Source organism: Salvia splendens, chromosome 2 (assembly GCF_004379255.2).
Source record: "Salvia splendens isolate huo1 chromosome 2, SspV2, whole genome shotgun sequence".
NCBI classification, from domain to species: Eukaryota; Viridiplantae; Streptophyta; class Magnoliopsida; order Lamiales; family Lamiaceae; genus Salvia; species Salvia splendens.
Genome location: NC_056033.1, coordinates 20237054 through 20254222, shown reverse-complemented (window position 1 = coordinate 20254222; position 17169 = coordinate 20237054). Strand labels below are relative to the sequence as shown.

Sequence of the window (17169 nt, the reverse complement as noted above, 5' to 3'; positions counted from 1 at the left end):
TAAAAATTTTGGATTCCTATCAAAAATTAAAATTAATTATATGGAATATCATTAAATTAATTTATTAAGATTTACATGTGTTTGAATTATTAATATATATCTTATGGATTTTGATAGATTTTTTCTATTTAAATATAGAATAGATTTGGTTGTTCAAATAAATCCTATAAATCTAGGATTCCATATTTTATGGGAGAAATAAATTGGAATTTAATCTAGATTATGTCCATAACATATATACTTATCATGATATAGTTAGGTTTGAATTATTATCCTTATCTATAAGATATTGATAAATTTTATTTATCTAGAATATATCTTAAGATGATTTGGATGAGTATTTTTCGACTAAATCCTACTATATCTAGATTTCCTAAAACTAATGGAAAAGGATAAGTATTATAATTAATATTATTATTAATTATTAATGAATCAAATTATTTATATGTTTGTTTAATTTCATGGATTTAATAGAACTATCTATTAATTTGAAATTAATATAAGTGATCTTTCTGCCTAATTCATTTAAGTGATAATTAAAAGAAAAATCATACCTTAAAATAACTAAGCGATAATTACGATCTCTGTCGTATATGGTCTCCAAAGAATTAGTCTATGTATGAAGCAGTTTCTAATATTAACGCGACTAACCTTAGTGGGAGCCTTAATCCTAAGAAATAGCAAGTTCATTGGTTAGACTTCTCAAAATAAAGTTCAATTTTATCTAGACGTGATTTCCAATATTATCGCGACCCACCTTAGTGGGAGCTTTAATCCTAAGAAATTGCAGAGTTCAAAAGATTAAATTAACTTGTGAGATAACTGTAGAATTTTTTTTTGTGGCGTGCGACCTTCCCTAGAAGGAGTATAAATACGGAAACGAAATTCTTGGAGTGAATATTCAATGGTACAAGCTTAGGTAACATTTGGCGGCCATGCCACCTTAGTGGTCTCTGGACTATTCGTCGATGTTGTGACCAGAATTTTGTTAAATATGAATCTTCTACTTGACCTCCCTAGAGGCGTACTTAATTCTATTTAACTGTTGTGAGAATCTAAACTGTATTAATGGTTTTTACTCTTCAGAATCTTACATAGTTTGTAACAATAAACTATTCATTTTCTCAGCTAAATCCAAATCAAGATGTCGTTCAATCCTCTTTCCGCTATTCTTAAAGAACACAAACTCGAAGGTCATAACTATATCGTATGGAAACAAAACTTGGATATCGTTCTCACTGCCGAAGAGTACAAATATGTGCTCACTACGGAATGTCCACCCGAACCTGCTGCAAATGCTTCTGCAGCAGTGAAAGAAACATACAGAAAGTGGCGTAAAGCCAATGAGATGGCGAAGTGCTACATGTTGGCTTCTATGTCAACAGTACTTCAACATCAGCATCAAGGCATGAACACGGCTACTGAGATTATGAACAATCTTAATAACCTTTTTGGTACTCAGAATTGAGCGGCTAAATCTTTAGCCTTTCGGAGCATCATGACTAAGGTTATGAAGGAGGGCACATCTGTGAGGGACCATGTCCTCGAGATGATAAGCCACCTCAATCAAATTGAGGTTTTGGGAGGGATCATTGATCCCGAGTCCCAAGTAACTATAATCCTTCAGAGTTTGCCAGCTAGCTATCAGCAGTTCAAGCTCAATTTCGAGATGAACAAGAGGGCTTACACCCTAGCTGAACTGTTGACTGAGTTGCAGTCAGCGGAGGATCTTATGGTCCAGACAAAGGCTGCTATGATGAGTTCTAGGTCGTCTTCCTCAGGCTTTAAGCCTGGTAAGAAAGCCCAGAATGTTGTAGCACCAAAGATAGCTAAGGGCAAAAAGAAACGGATGAACACGAACAAGAAGCAAAAGGGGAAGTGTTTCAAATGCGTCGAAAGGGGCATTGGAAGCTGCATTGTCCTAAAAAGAGCAATTGCTCAGGTATGCACCAAGCTTTCGTTGTAGAATCATGTTTAGCAGTTGTATCTACTCAGCAGTGGGTGGTTGATACTGGAGCTACTGATCATGTTTGCTTCGATCCCGATTTAATGCAGGTAACAAGGCAGTTGAATGAAACAGAGATCGAGATCCAGTTGGGCGATGCTACGAGAGTGGCAACCGTTGCATTGAGAGACGTTTATTTACATTTTTCTAGTAATAGAGTTTTAGTGTTGAATAATGTTGTTTTGATACCTTCGTTTAGAAGAAATTTAATATCAGTTTCTAAACTTGTTTCTGATGGATATTCGATTTCATTTGATGATTCATGCATTATCAAGAAATGTGGTTCTTATATCTGGCGTGGTATCATGGAAAACAACCTTTACACTATGATGTCTACACAATATATACAACATAAAACTGAATCTAACTCAACATCGAAAGTTTCTCGAAAAAGAAAATCTCCTTCTGTTTCAATGAACGAAGCGTACTTATGGCACCTTAGACTTGGTCATAATAACCCTACTAGGATTCAAGCGTTGGTAGACCAAGGTCTACTTAAGGATCTAGAAATAGAACCTTATACAACTCGTGAATCATGTTTGGAAGGCAAGATGACTAAGAGACCATTTAAGGTCAAGGGTAATAGGGCCAAGGAAGTACTTGAGCTGGTTCATTCTGATGTGTATGGTCCAATGACTACTCAAGCTAGAAACGGCTTTCAGTATTTCATCACCTTCATTGATGACTACTCGAAAGTTGGATATGTCTATTTGATGCGTCACAAGTCGGAATCTTTTGAAAAGTTCAAAGAATTCAGGGCACTTGTGGAGACGCGACTTGGTAAGACAATCAAGGCTCTACGGTCTGACCGTGGAGGCGAGTACCTTAGTAGTGAGTTCTTGGACTACTTATCAGAGGCAGGAATTGAATCCCAATTGACTGCGCCTGGCACACCCCAGCAGAACGGCTTAGCTGAACGAAGGAATAGAACCCTCTTAGAAATGGTTCGATCAATGATGAGTTATGCTAAGTTACCTATTTCATTCTGGGAACAACTTACCATCCAAATCAGTACCTACAACACCACATGAGTTGTGGACTGGACAAAAACTAGTCTAAGACATCTCAGAGTGTGGCGTTGTCCAGCACACGTGTTGGAGAAAGATCCAACGAAGTTGGAGTCTCGTACTGAGGTATGCTTGTTTGTAGGGTATCCTAGTGGAACGAAAGGCTATGAATTCTATAGTCTATGAGATAAGAAGGTATTTGTTAGCACAAATGCTAAGTTCTTAGAAGAAGACTAACTGATGAATCATAAGCCCAACAGTGAAGTAGCTCTTGAGGAACTAAGAGATACTTCAGTTTCCACAAGCAAAGAACCAATAACACAAGTACAATCAATACCTGAGATATCAACTTCTGTACCACAAATTGTAGAGCCTCGTCGTAGTAGGAGGGTTCCTCGTGAACCAGAAAGGTACATTGGTTTGGGTGAGTCATCTGACTTGGACCCAGACAGCAATATATCAGATCCATGGAACTTTAAAGAGGCGATGGCAGATTCGGATAGTCATTCCTGGAAAGAAGGAATGGATTCTGAACTACAGTCAATGATAGACAAAGACGTTTATGATTTATTAGTTCTACCTGAAGGTTGTACTGCCATTGGGAGCAAATGGATTTACAAACGCAAACGAGGACCTGGCGGATGAGTTAAAGTCTTCAAAGCAAGACTAGTAGCTACGGGTTATACCAAAAGAGAAGGTATTCTTTTGTCTATTGCAGCCTACATGGATTGGGAGGTATGACAGATGGACGTCAAGACAACTTTCCTAAATGGAAGTCTTGAGGAGACCATCTACATGGAACAACCTGAGGGATATGTAGTCAAGGGCAAAGAACACATGATGTGGAAGCTTAAGAATGCCATTTATGGCCTCAAGCAAGCATCACGATCATGGAATATGTGTTTTGACCAAACTGTTAAGTCTTTTGGCTTTGAGCAGTGCCCAGATGAGAGCTGCGTGTACAAGAAAGTTGAAGGTAAGAATGTAGTGTATACGGTACTCTACGTAGATGACATACTGTTGATTGGAAACAATAAGAAAATGTTGTCAGACGTGAGAGATTGACTATCAAGTCAATTTGAGATGAAAGATATGGGAGAAGCTGGACACAACCTAAGCATTAAAGTTCTTAGGAACCGCCAGAAAAGGATGTTGTGCCTATCTCAAGAATCTTACATCGATATGATAGTTAAACGTTTTAGTATGCAAGATTCCAAGAAAGGTTTTCTACCTTTTAGCCGTGGAATCACCCTGTCTCAAGATATGTGTCCCAAAACACCTATTGAGATAGAAGCTATGAGAAGGACCCCTTATGCATCAGCTGTTGGGAGTCTCATGTATGCTATGTTATGCACAAGGCCCGATATTTGCTTTGCCGTTGGCATGGTAGCAAGGTATCAGTCAAACCCTGGTCAAGGACACTAGATTGCGGTAAAGAAAATACTCAAGTATCTGAGAAGAACTAAGGAGCGTTCTCTAGTTTACCAGGCATCCGAGATATATCCTTTGGGTTACACTGATTCAGACTTTCAGTCTGATCGGGATTCGAGAAAATCAACCTCTGGATGTGTGTTTACTTTAGGAGGTGGAGCCGTAGTTTGGAAGAGTGTGAAGCAAAAATGCATCGCAGACTCTACCATCGAAGCTGAATATGTGGCAGCATCAGAAGCTGCAAAGGAAGCAGTATGGTTCAGAAACTTTCTTATTGATTTGAATGTGATTCCGAGTATGCCCAAGAGCATCACTGTTTATTGTGATAATTCTAGTGTTGTGACAAACTCAAGGGAACCACGAGCCCACAAGGCAAGCAAACACATAGAAAGGAAATATCACATCATTCGTGATATAGTGCGGAGAGGAGACATTGAAGTGGTCAAGATCCATTCACAAAGGCACTTCCAGCCAGGACGTTTGAACGTCACGTGAAAGGATTAGGTGTTCGATTGACCTAGACCCGCTTCAGTATAAGTGGGAGGATTTTTTGCAGTTTTGGTATACTTGAAAGCTGTTTTGAGTATAAGTGGGAGATTGTTAGAGTTTAGTATACTGAAAGCATCATTCGAATGCTTGTTTATGTTATAACTCTTTTATCCATTTGTTACCATTTTATGAGAATGAATATTTTGTTACAATATATTTTGCTTATGTATTGCTTATGTATTTATGAGATGTTGAAATGCGTTTCCATTTAAATACATAGTTTAAGCAAAATGAGTCTAAGTCTTCTACATAGTAGACGAGTTGTGAGCAGCGTTCACGGTAGGTAACTTGTCGGTTCTTGCAGAAGGAAAATTGTTTCAGAACCTAGATAGGCTTTGACTACCTATCGTGAAAGGTTGCGACGTCAGTCCGAAAGTTTCCTTACCTAAGGAAATGAACGACGTCGTTATGGTAAAGCACTGAAAGGATCAAACAGTGAGATAAGTCTTTCTTGGCTATTTACTGAAAGACGAGGTCTCGGTGATTGTCGTTTCTTAATCATTATTGACATAATATTGAGCATACGATAGTAATTGAAAACTACTTTGACTTATCAAATGGTGAGGGAATTTCGTTGCCCAAGAATCCTGATAGATTGGGTAATGATCATTAATGTCTAAGTGGTGCTAGTATTGTTATTGCAATGAATCGTGTGCTGGGAGAGGCCAGTATGATAATATCCTCAAGAGGTGTTTAGAGAAAGATTTTATTATTCAGAAAACTGGCCAGTTGGAATTTATTCCATGAATAATAAATAATGTTTCTAAAATAGACCACTCTTGGAAAAAGAAATTAATTAATAATAGTCAGATAGCAGATTTGATATTAATTAATAGATATTTATATCTTTAACACGGGAAATGATTTAATTAGAGAGGAAGTCCCGGAATACTCGTAATTTCGGTTTGGACGGGAAGTCAATATTATATCTATTGTGGATGATAATAATACTTAAGTTTGGGCTTGAATTAAATTACTTTTAATTTAATTAGTGAAAGCCTGAACTGTGGCCCAATCCAATCCTCCACAGATCCCTGGTCTGGCCCAAAAATAATTAACTTAATATAAAAGGGAGAAGAAGAGAAGACAAATTAAGTAATACTACCGTAAAAATTCGATCTCTACAATCTGTAGAGAGAAAATTATCGTTTTTAGGGTTCTTCTTACATAGAGATTTCTGTCTTCAATTCTTCTCCAGGTTTTGAGGATTTGATAAGCTTTGCCCACACAAAAGTCAAATTCGAGTTAAAAGGGGACAGATCAGAAGATCCGTGGTTGAGATAAATTGAAGAAGGTGATTGAATTCAACTCTTGAATTCCTACGGTATGTTGTATTTAATTGCATATATTCAGTATAGTCTTCCTACGGTATGTTGTATTTAATTGCATATATTCAGTACAGTCTGTGATTATATGCTTGTTATAAACATGTTTCTAGTATACAACCAGATAAAAGCATGTTTAGATGTAAATCTTTCAATAAAACTAAATAGATTTCCGCTGCAAAACCAACACCACTTGTTTCGAGCTATGGTCGAGTTGTGTTGTTTTCCCCGTTTCTTCCCCGCTTCTTTAACCCTCCCCTAGTCGCGATCAACCGTGTTTTCTATCCTTAGAAAATGCAGGCGTGACAGGTTATGTCCATATGAATATTCTTGTAAATGTTCAAATAGGTAAATGGATTTATTTCATAGTTAAGTACAATATTTAGTTACTCCCTCCGTCCCGCTTTAGCAGTCCAAGTTATTTTTGTGCACTTATTTTGTAAAAATGATAATAAATAGTTAAAGTGATGAAATGGTAAAGTAAGAGAGAGTAATGTCGATAAGACTCTTCTCTACATTATTGTCTCTCTTACTTTATCATTTCTCCACTTTAACTATTTATTATCATTTTTACAAAACGAGTGTAGAAAAATAACTGAAACTGCTAGGACATTTTGGGAACTTTGGCTGCTGCCATGCTTTAGCAGTGGGTTAAGTTTACTCTACTGGTCTGAACTGACTAAGTCACAAATTCTAACGGATCAATTAACTAGGCATGCATAAAATAAAGGCATATTAAACTTAACTGGTCAACTAGACTGTCACATTAAAGGTATTTCTGCAAAAAGTAGGCGAGACCACTGAAAATAACGACGCACTACAGTAAAGCTGGAATAACGAAAAAGGTGACAGAGACGGTTATGCTACGAACTACGACCTTCTTCTTCCTCAATCACCCAAAAGTAAATTAGCTAAGTAACTATGGCAGATCTGAACAGAGCATGTAGCGCAAAATATGAAATAAAACAAATGAACCACATCCATGCAATTCAAGCAAAAAGAAAACGGATCAACAGAAAACTGCTTAGGCAGCATGCAACTAACATCTCAAACTCAGATCCGAACGTAAACAAACAAATATCAGATAGATCTAAACATTTAACACAAATCTAAACTATCAGACAGATCGAACATAATCAAACTCAAACAAAACAAATTTCAACTCAGAAAACATAAGATATAAACAAACTCCCATCTAAAGCTTCAGTTCATAAACAACTTCAACAACGACAACTCAAATCCAGAATTTCAACTTCAAATTCAGAAATCGAACGACAAAAACAACTTGTACCAGAGTAACTAAGAGATAAACATAAAACAACTGCAGATTCATAAGAGAACTAAAAACTGAAATAAGTTAAACAAAGTGGCAACCCCTCGGATTTCTAAAAACATAAACGAACAAAAGTTTCTTCTAAGATTCAGCTCTCCCCTTCTTAGATAAGGAAGAAGAGAGGGATAGTGTCCCGATTAGTATAACAACCACCATTAAACCATGCTTGAAATGAGCCCTATCAATAATGCAAAATAGTAGTAGATGTTTTTGAAAAGTCCAATAGGAACAATTTATGATTGGCCCCATATTATTTATTGCTTAACTTTTTCTCTATGTTTTCTGTTCTGTCTCCTAAGCGTAAATTGACATGCTATTTGTAACGGGGATGAACATGATGCTATTAAGTTTTAGAAGAACATAATAAAGGCCATAATCTATTCATTTCTGCAGTTAGGGTACACGCATTTACAGTTTGCACAATATTTACAATTTGCATTTTAACAGTTTACACAATATTAACGATCCAAATCATAATTTGTAGTTTGTACAATATTTACAGTTTGCATTTTATTACTACCATATATATATATGAGTGAGACTCCCAAAACCCCAACCCTAGCACAACCAAAACACCCACCCCCACGCCTCCCCCTCAATCTCTTTCTTCTTGTTTCTCCCCCTCAATCTCTTTCAATTCTTGTTTTCCATTGATCTCCAAGAATTCTTCATCTATTGCAATCCATTTGAGTTGAAGAATCAAAGAATTATTGAATATTTAACATTGATTTGTTCCACCTTTTATTTTCTTCAAGAAAATGATATTTGATTCATCTTTTTCATATCTAACCAATTAACGGTGTTCTTGAATCTCATGCATCTAGATAGTGTGAAAAGGGTTTTGAATTGATGATTTGAGAAGTATGAGATGTGTGTGTGACATGTGTGCGTATGTACACGTGTGTACACACACGTGTGTATGAGTGTGTAAGCGTGAATGCGAATGTATTTCATGATTGTGAATATATGCTTATAGATATGAAGTTGGATGTGTGAATTGTGTATCATAAAAGCATGGTAATATGAATTAGGTTTTTAAATACGTTTTGGTTATATGTGATGGATAAACCAAGTAGTGTAAGTAGTTTCTCATAAACTAATTCTTGTTAAGTAAATGCATGGTCTCATGGTTGAAAAGGTGTAATGCGTGAATACGAGGAAAGCAGGACGTTGTGATTTGTGAATTGTAGGTGGGATTCTTTTCTAACCAAATATCTTTTACGTTTTCGAAACTATAATTATGGTACTACAAAGGTGGTTTAAATGGTACTACAAAGGTGGTTTAAATGTTATATCATGTCATCGTTAGTTTAATGATGAGATTGTGTCTCTGATGCCTAGTTTGTGAGTTCGCTCCATTAGGTTATAGGACTATGTGAAACGAATTTGGGTCTGAGTAGGGCAGCAAACCCTAGTAGGCTAGTGCATACAGGTGGATAGTGAGCCATCTTTGTTAGTCGTCCGGTTTCGTGGGCGAAGAGTGTGACCACACTTTCATTGCACTATGGTAAGAGATTGTGAAATGACATGGGAGGAAATTTTGACTGTGCAATCATTCAATTATTTTTGTGATCGCTGATATTTCTATGGTAAAACTTGAGTTCACTATAGGATGAATGACATATAACTGTTATCAAAAGTTTTTGATATAAGACCACTAATTATATCAAGTACTCAGCATTGCATGTATTTTCCTATGTGTAAATTGAACTATGATGGTTGTGTCGGATGTTGAGCTTGAAAATGAGTCATTTCCCAAATGAGCTTGTGGACTATAAAATCTAACTCGAGTCCAGTTCATGTTAAACTACAACTCTACTACCCTTGAAGGCTGAATGACCAGTTCAGCCTTCGATAAGTTTCCATTCAACTTTTTACTCTTAACAACATCAGTTTCATCATTAAATTCAAAAAGTTTAGCTGCACAATGTCTATCTAAACTATAATTCATACTATAACCTTACTGAAAATATAATACTCTCTCCGTCCCTCATTAATTGACACCAATTTCCTTTTTCCCTCGTCTTCATTAATCGACACCCTTACTTTTTACTATTTTTGGTAATAGACCTCATATTCTACTAACTCATTTCACTCCTATATTATTTTAAATTAATATATAAAAATAAGACACACATTCCACTAACTTTTTCCACTCACTTTCTATTAAGTACAATTCTTGAAACCTATACCAAGTCAACTGGTGCCAAATAATGTAGGAAGAAGGGAGTATCATTTTATAAGCTTCATTACATGCACATACAGAATTAGAATAGCAAGCACAAAAGAGCCTGCCATTGCCTGAGAGGGTATGAAGGATAAGAATATAGAATTGAACAGAATCATGGGTCAAAGTATATTATAATCTGAGTTCAGTTTTAAACAATCACTACTAAAAAAATGAGCTATTCTCACACTTACAATATGACACTTCATAAAAGATGTCAATATATATATCCAATCATCACACCAACATTTTATGACATTTATAATATTCATTATTGTTGCATTTTAAATAAATATCAAAAGAGGATTTACTTAATGACATTTCCATTACGTGTCTTATGATTATAATGGTAAATATTAAGCCTAAATTAAGATACAAATTTAAATAGAAAATGAAAATTGATATATTGACTAATAATATCCCGTATCCATTCTTTGTATGATTCTCAATTTGCACTTGAGTCCTTTTCTCCCAATTGAAAGAATGGGCCCAAATTAAAAAAAACATGGAACTCCTCCCTTCCATCCCCTCCCCCAAATCACCCCTTACTTCCACAATTCACCACAAACCCTAGATTGGAGGCTTCTCCAATCCCGAGCTGTCGTCTCCGGTGAATCAACGCCAACTGCCCATCGATCTCTTGCCCTCTCCGCTTCAACACAGGAAGGCAGTGGCCTAACTTGCTGAGGCAGCGGCGCTCCTCTTCCTTTCGCGGCGGAGTCACGGATGGGGCTGAGGCGTCACTTCGGAGGTCGTAACCTCGCCGCCTCTTCCTCTACTGCCGGTGCATTAGCCTCTTCGGGGATAGCTTACGGCGCCTGGTCGAAGTCTACCCGTGTTATTCCCCTTCGGCTAGACTCGGTACTGCCCCAGCCCGCCTTGGTCCTGGCTTGCCGTCGCCTTCGTCGGGCAGAAGCCAAGTCTCTATCCTTTCCCTCTCGTCTTATTTATTCAAGCACAGGGAGGTAAATTTTTGGAGGATTTAAGTGAGCCTTGCTCGATTGTTTTGCTGAGTAGTTAAATTTGGTGATGTTGTGATGTTATGCTCTGATTGTATATGTGACTTGAAGCTTAAGTTTCGTTCATTCACACATTTGGGTATAAGGCAGATTAGCTACATTGTCTTGGGGAAAGGTCTGAATTTGCCTAATGTTCCATTTGAAATTAGAGGCAGCATGCTTGGTGATGTTGCTATCTGTGATGTTCTACTGTTAGCCTCGGCTCTTAGCTATCTAGTGCCTTATGCTATATGATGCTAGTGTGATTTTGAGGATTTACCTCTTGTGACTGATGAGTGAGGCAGCTCCTTACTCCTGCTCGAACCTTTGCAATCCCTAACCTTTGTCTTGCTGAACGTATTTGTGTGGTGTGTGGGGGTGGAACCGAGAGGTTCAGTATGTGTATATATATACACATTTCTTGTAACTGAAAGCTGCAAAACTGAGTGTTGGCTGGAAAAAAGACTCCACAGGCTGTGCAGCTGTACGCAGCTCTGCAGAGCATGTACTCTGAGTTTATTTGGCTTCTTTCCCAACTGATTTTGGGGCTTATGGTGGTGTACTCGTGGTTTTACTAGAGTTGCTAAGTCCTAGCTATGTCCTACTGTCACGACCGCATTTTCTAAGGATAGAAAACACGGTTGATCGCGACTAGGGGAGGATTAAAGAAGCGGGGAAGAAAGGGGAAAACACAAATCGACCATAGCTCGAAACAAATGGGAATAACTCGAAATAAAATCAGAGTTTTGAACAAAATACACTTGAGTCTTTTAAGATGCACAACGGAAGCAAATGAACGCGGTTCCATGTATGAAGACATGAACCTCCGAGAGTCAAAATCTGACTGAATTAAGTATCTTGTCTCAATAGCACTTCCTCCACTACTTCGCTGCTCAACCTGCACATTTAGAAATATATGCAGGGCTGAGTACAAAAAGTACTCAGTGAACACATTGCCGAAAATTACACATATACATTTGAAAATATTGTCGAGCCATCATCACAGTAACACTCGGGGATTTATTGAAAAGGCCCGAGCTTACTAAAAATATCACATTGGGTTGCAACCCCCCTTTTCCTGTACTTTAGCCATATCTGATCACATTGTGCCGCTGAGATGGTGTTCTCATACGGTCACCTTCCCTGCCCAACACGTCAGAGGTATCCTTGTACCTGGAAGATGGCCACCTTCCACGGTCACCTTCTCTGCCGTTCACGGCCAGAGGTTCCAAGTAGGGACACCACCCTACCCGGATTAAAAATCGAATCGATTCACATATTTCATCATTCATAATTCACTTGGCCGTAGCCAACAGATAGGCATCATAACAAAACATTTGTGGCAAGACAACATCATTAAAATCACGAACATGTGTTCGTGTTTTCATAAAATACGATTTGTATTTTAGTATAAGAAAGCTCACCTGGATCATTTAGTTCCTTTAACTTGAATCATTCGTTCCGACTTTACTTGCGGACGTACCCTTTTGAAAATATCACAATATAATAATACACTAATTAGACTCAAGGACAAAACTACCTAAATTAGAATGCATGCACCCTCATTAAAGTCTTTTATCTCGCTTCTCGATTTTCGCGTATTTTATTTATTTATTTTTTTATTATTCAGCGGCCGCCCAAGGCGTCGCTTGAGACGCCGGTCGGCCGCTTACGCCCATAATTCCTCCGTTGGCTCCTCGTATTTCCCTCCACGATATCGAAATAAAATCCTCAAAATAATTTAAAAGTGCATAATTAAATTATCGCAACCATTTCCCCTCGAACTATATTTATTTCGGACTTAGGATAAAATTATTTATCCTTCGAAATATTCCGGGATTAATTAAATAATTTTGTCACGATTAAATATCGGCCCAAAGATTTATTTAAAAGCCCAAGACTTAATTATTTACCTCACCTCTTACTTCTCATTTAATTTAAAAGCCCCAATTAAAATAAAAGGCCCCAAACTTAAATAAAACCTCCATTTTCAAAAGAATTTGTGAGGCCCAAACAAAAGCCTAACAACAACAAAAGACAAAAGCCTCATTCTTAACACCATCTTATCTCCATCTCTTTCTCCCTCTCTCTCACTACCGATTTCATCTTCTTCCCCATTCTTCTCTCCCCTTTTTTTTGAAATCCGTCGCCCTCTCTTCTTCTTCCGTCTGAGTCACCGGCCGCCTCCGTTGCTGCTGGAGTCGCCGGTGCTGCTGCCCCGGGAAGGTGCCGCTGCTGTTGGAGTCACCGGGGGGGTGGGGCTGCTGTCGCGCTGCGCTGCTGCTGCCACGGGGGAGGAAAGTTACTGCTGTGCGCCGCCGGAGGAGCTGCTGCTCGCGGCCAGCCGTCGCTGTCAGCAGCGTCCAGCCACCGCTGCCGTCAATCCACAGAACCGTCGCCATCGCTGTCGGCTTCTCCGCCGGTTCGCGCAGTTGTCCGAACTCGCCCCGAACAGCTCTGAAACGACACCGCACAGCCACGAAACCAACCCGAAATTCTTGATTTTAAACTTGCAGATAAGTTCTTACTTGTTTTGGTGAAGTTAAAGTTCGTTTCTTTTAATTGAGTTGCCCGAGTTACTAGTTTGATTTAGTTACCGTTGCCGTACATTGCGTTGGTTACATGATATGCAACGAATGTGACTGAAATTGAGGAAACAAGGGATCATATACCTTGAACGGATTTTGAGCAAATTCTGAGCGAATGAACGGTAGTTTCCCCTTGTCGAGTTGGGTTCTCGGTTTCTTGAATTAAGGTTGAGAGGAAAAACCTTGTCTTCTTCATTGCAGAGATAGAGAGAACGGTTTTTGGAAAAGAAATAATATAGAGGGAAGGGTGGGAGATATTTAGGGAGTAGAGAGAGAGATTTGCATAAAAGTACATATACATATAAATATAAGATGGCAAGTGGCGTGTACATATGCATAAAAAAAATGGCAAGTGGCTAAGCTTATTAATTACGCATATCTTTTTAAGATATTGTATTAATGACACATATCTTTTTAAGATGTTGTATTAATGACGCATATCTTTTTACGATTTTGTATTAATGACGCATATCTTTTTAATATCTTTACGAGATCTCAATGATCCAATTTGTTTTGTAATGTTGGACATTTGTGAAACGGGCACTACAACTTTTCTTCCAATTTATTCTTTGATAGTCATTGGAAATAATTGCTAAACATAAAAAAAAAACAACATTTATAGGATGTCTTGTCTAAATTTTCTTAGACTCGTCATCATATACCTTAAAATCTTAGGTGGCACTTTGAAATGTCACAACATTAGTAGCAACGTGCTTTTATTTGATCTTGTAAAATCCCCTTATAAAATTTTGGGTTGTTACATTCTACCCTCCTTAAAAGAAATTTCGTCCCGAAATTTAGGAAGTAGTTAGACAAAAGCTCGGGATATTTTTCCTTCGTTTTCTCTTGCAGCTCCCATGTTGCCTCTTCCTGTTCATGGTGTTTCCACAAAATCTTTACTGTAGTAATCGACTTATTCCGAAGCTGTTGCATCTTTCGATCTTGTATTTCCACAGGCTTTTCTTCGTAACTCAGGTTAGGTTCTAGAGCGATTTTTTTTTGTGGCGAATTACATGTTTTGGGTCGAACACGTACCTTCGAAGTTGGAAGACGTAGAATACGTTGTGTACGTTCCCAAAGTTGGGTGGTAATGCCAAGCGATATGTTACTGGGCCCACTTCCTCTAGAATTTCATAGGATCTCACGCGAGGAAATATAGAGTTGATCTAACTGTTTTAACTTTGATCGGAACTGAATTTGGGATTCCAAGAGAAATATTCGAATCGTTCTTGCTTTGTGTAGGCTCCAAGGTAGCCATGAAAATAAAACGATTATAATTATTTCAATTACATGAGTGTTTTGTTCACCACAAACTCTCACCGGTAGCTTGCAATAAAGGTTTTCATGAAGTGCAAAGACTAGGCTCAATTGGGCCCATTATGCTCACTCCCAGAAAAGAAAAGATACAACTTCAAAGGGCCTGAGCTATAACCATAGAGCTTGGAAATTTTATTGTGGGAAGAGCTTGCCAGATGGAATAAATTGTGAAAGTGAGGTATGATGAATAGAATGTAGATGTCAACAATAGGTTGCAAATAATATAATAAAAATGAACAGTGAAGTAGAAAAGTTTCAAGTATCCCCGGATGATAACATGAAGACCTGAGATGGTTGGTTACAAATGGATTTGAAAAGAATAGGAAAAATAAACAATTGCAATTTGCTCAACAACACTGTGATAGAAGATCAAATCAATGAAATTTTTAGAGTTTGTAAGCAGTTCAGGGAAACTGACTAATAAAGAGGGCAACAAGAGGAAACTAGCCAAGGGAGAAGCAATGTGCCCGCTTTAACATGGAGCTTGCAGAAAAGCTCAAATCAAGAGACAACAATCATATTTGAATTCAGAAGATGAGAATATTCATGTAAAACAAAGAACTTGTCAATAAGTATGTCTGAAAACACAAAGGGTCAAATTAAAAGGTTTAAGGTCTCACCAGATGTCTGCTCGAATATAATGAGACCGAAAATAATTGGTCACAAGTGGATTTGAGAAGAGGAATAACAAGCAACTACCCTTTTGGGTCAACAAATTCGTGATACTATATCACGTTAACGAATTCACAAAGTTTATAACCAAATCACGGAAATTAACTAGTAGAGAAGACAATCAGAACAAACTAGTTCAAGGAGAGAGCAAATTGCTTTAGACCTGGAGTTGCTGAAGATCTCACAGCATGATGGAATAATTATAGTGGAATTAAGAAGAGGTGACTGTTCTTTATAAAATAAAGAGCTTGTCAACAAGCACTTTTGAAATCACGAAAGGTTTACCAACGATCTTTGAAGAATATATTATCATTGAAGAGACAATAGTTTAGGGAAACATGTTCATTCTGAAGGCTATAAATAAAGCAGCTCTTAGTATAGGAGTTTGGTGGCAAGAATTCAGAGAGTCAAAGTATTGCTTTTATACATAATGAGTAAAGAAGGACCGTAGTCACTGCAGGTTATCAGAAAACATGAGGGAGCAAGCTCAAAACTGAAAGTGATTCACAACCTTGACATAGAAGAGGGAAAATAATGGCACATTACCTTGCAAAGGAAGTCATTCAAGATCTTAATTCAACAAAAGTATTTTGATCAAGGGAGTGCGAGAAAATGGAATTCATAGGAATCTAAGTAAGCATTGCTGATGAATCTTCTTGGTTAACTACGACGGTGATACTCCGTTGTTTAACTCTTTATGGAGGATGGTAACTGAGTTATGGGAAACTTTGGTCACAAGCTACTTTCACCTTACGATTACATCAGATGACCATATGTGGCGATTACAACTCTCTGGTACTCTTGGTTCGTCATAACGCTCATCCTCGTAACACGTTGTTACTTTCTCGTAACGAAGATTCTTTCTTATTGCGTCATTTTTCTTTTCGTCGCTCGGGAAAGCGATAAATGCCCATACTGTACTTCTAAGTTCGAGTTCATATTGTGTTCTAGAAGGAGCGCATAACTAAGTATTCTAAGTTCTTGGAAATTTCGATTTCCCCACTCTAGCAACATGATTCAATGACTAACTCAAAAGAGATATCATTTCACCAACTCAAAAAAAAAACATCATTTTAACAATTGGTACTAGACTCATATACTTTATACTTTCATATTCCATTACCCTTTTTTTTTTTAGGAAAGTTGTTCCTTTTATTCATACATTCACAGTCTTTAGCCAAGAAAAGACATATTAACTCTTTCTTTAAGCACGTTACCCAATCAAGAAACATCAACTCTTTCTTTAAACTCAATATTTTCATATGTTCACTCAAATTAACTGCATGAGCTATTTCTCCATTTCACACTTTTAAATATCTTGACTTTCTTTTGAAAAAAGAACAAGTTACCTTTTTCCTCGTTGAGCGCAATGGGAGGGAAGTGCTAAGAGTATTTTCATCGATTAGACAGTCTACTGGAACAAGTCTAGACCAAAGATTTTCAAAGAAGACTCTCGGTTCAGAGCGAGAAAGATGCTCTGATACCACTCTGTCACGACCGCATTTTCTAAGGATAGAAAACACGGTTGATCGCGACTAGGGGAGGATTAAAGAAGCGGGGAAGAAAGGGGAAAACACAAATCGACCATAGCTCGAAACAAATGGGAATAACTCGAAATAAAATCAGAGTTTTGAACAAAATACACTTGAGTCTTTTAAGATGCACAACGGAAGCAAATGAACGCGGTTCCATGTATGAAGACATGAACCTCCGAGAG

General features: G+C 37.7%; 1 long non-coding RNA gene and 1 pseudogene across 1 annotated transcript; one reads left to right on the top strand and one right to left on the bottom strand.

The window, feature by feature from the left end:
* Window positions 1-1144: 1144 nt before the first annotated feature.
* On the top strand, window positions 1145-3036 carry LOC121775604 (annotated as a pseudogene).
* An 8672-nt stretch (window positions 3037-11708) lies between these two features.
* On the bottom strand, window positions 11709-14221 carry LOC121791029. The gene is made up of 3 exons (XR_006048457.1): window positions 13548-14221; window positions 12300-12359; window positions 11709-11773 (listed from the first exon to the last, which is right to left on the bottom strand). It is a non-coding gene; the product is annotated as an uncharacterized LOC121791029 (long non-coding RNA).
* Between the last annotated feature and the right edge of the window lie 2948 nt (window positions 14222-17169).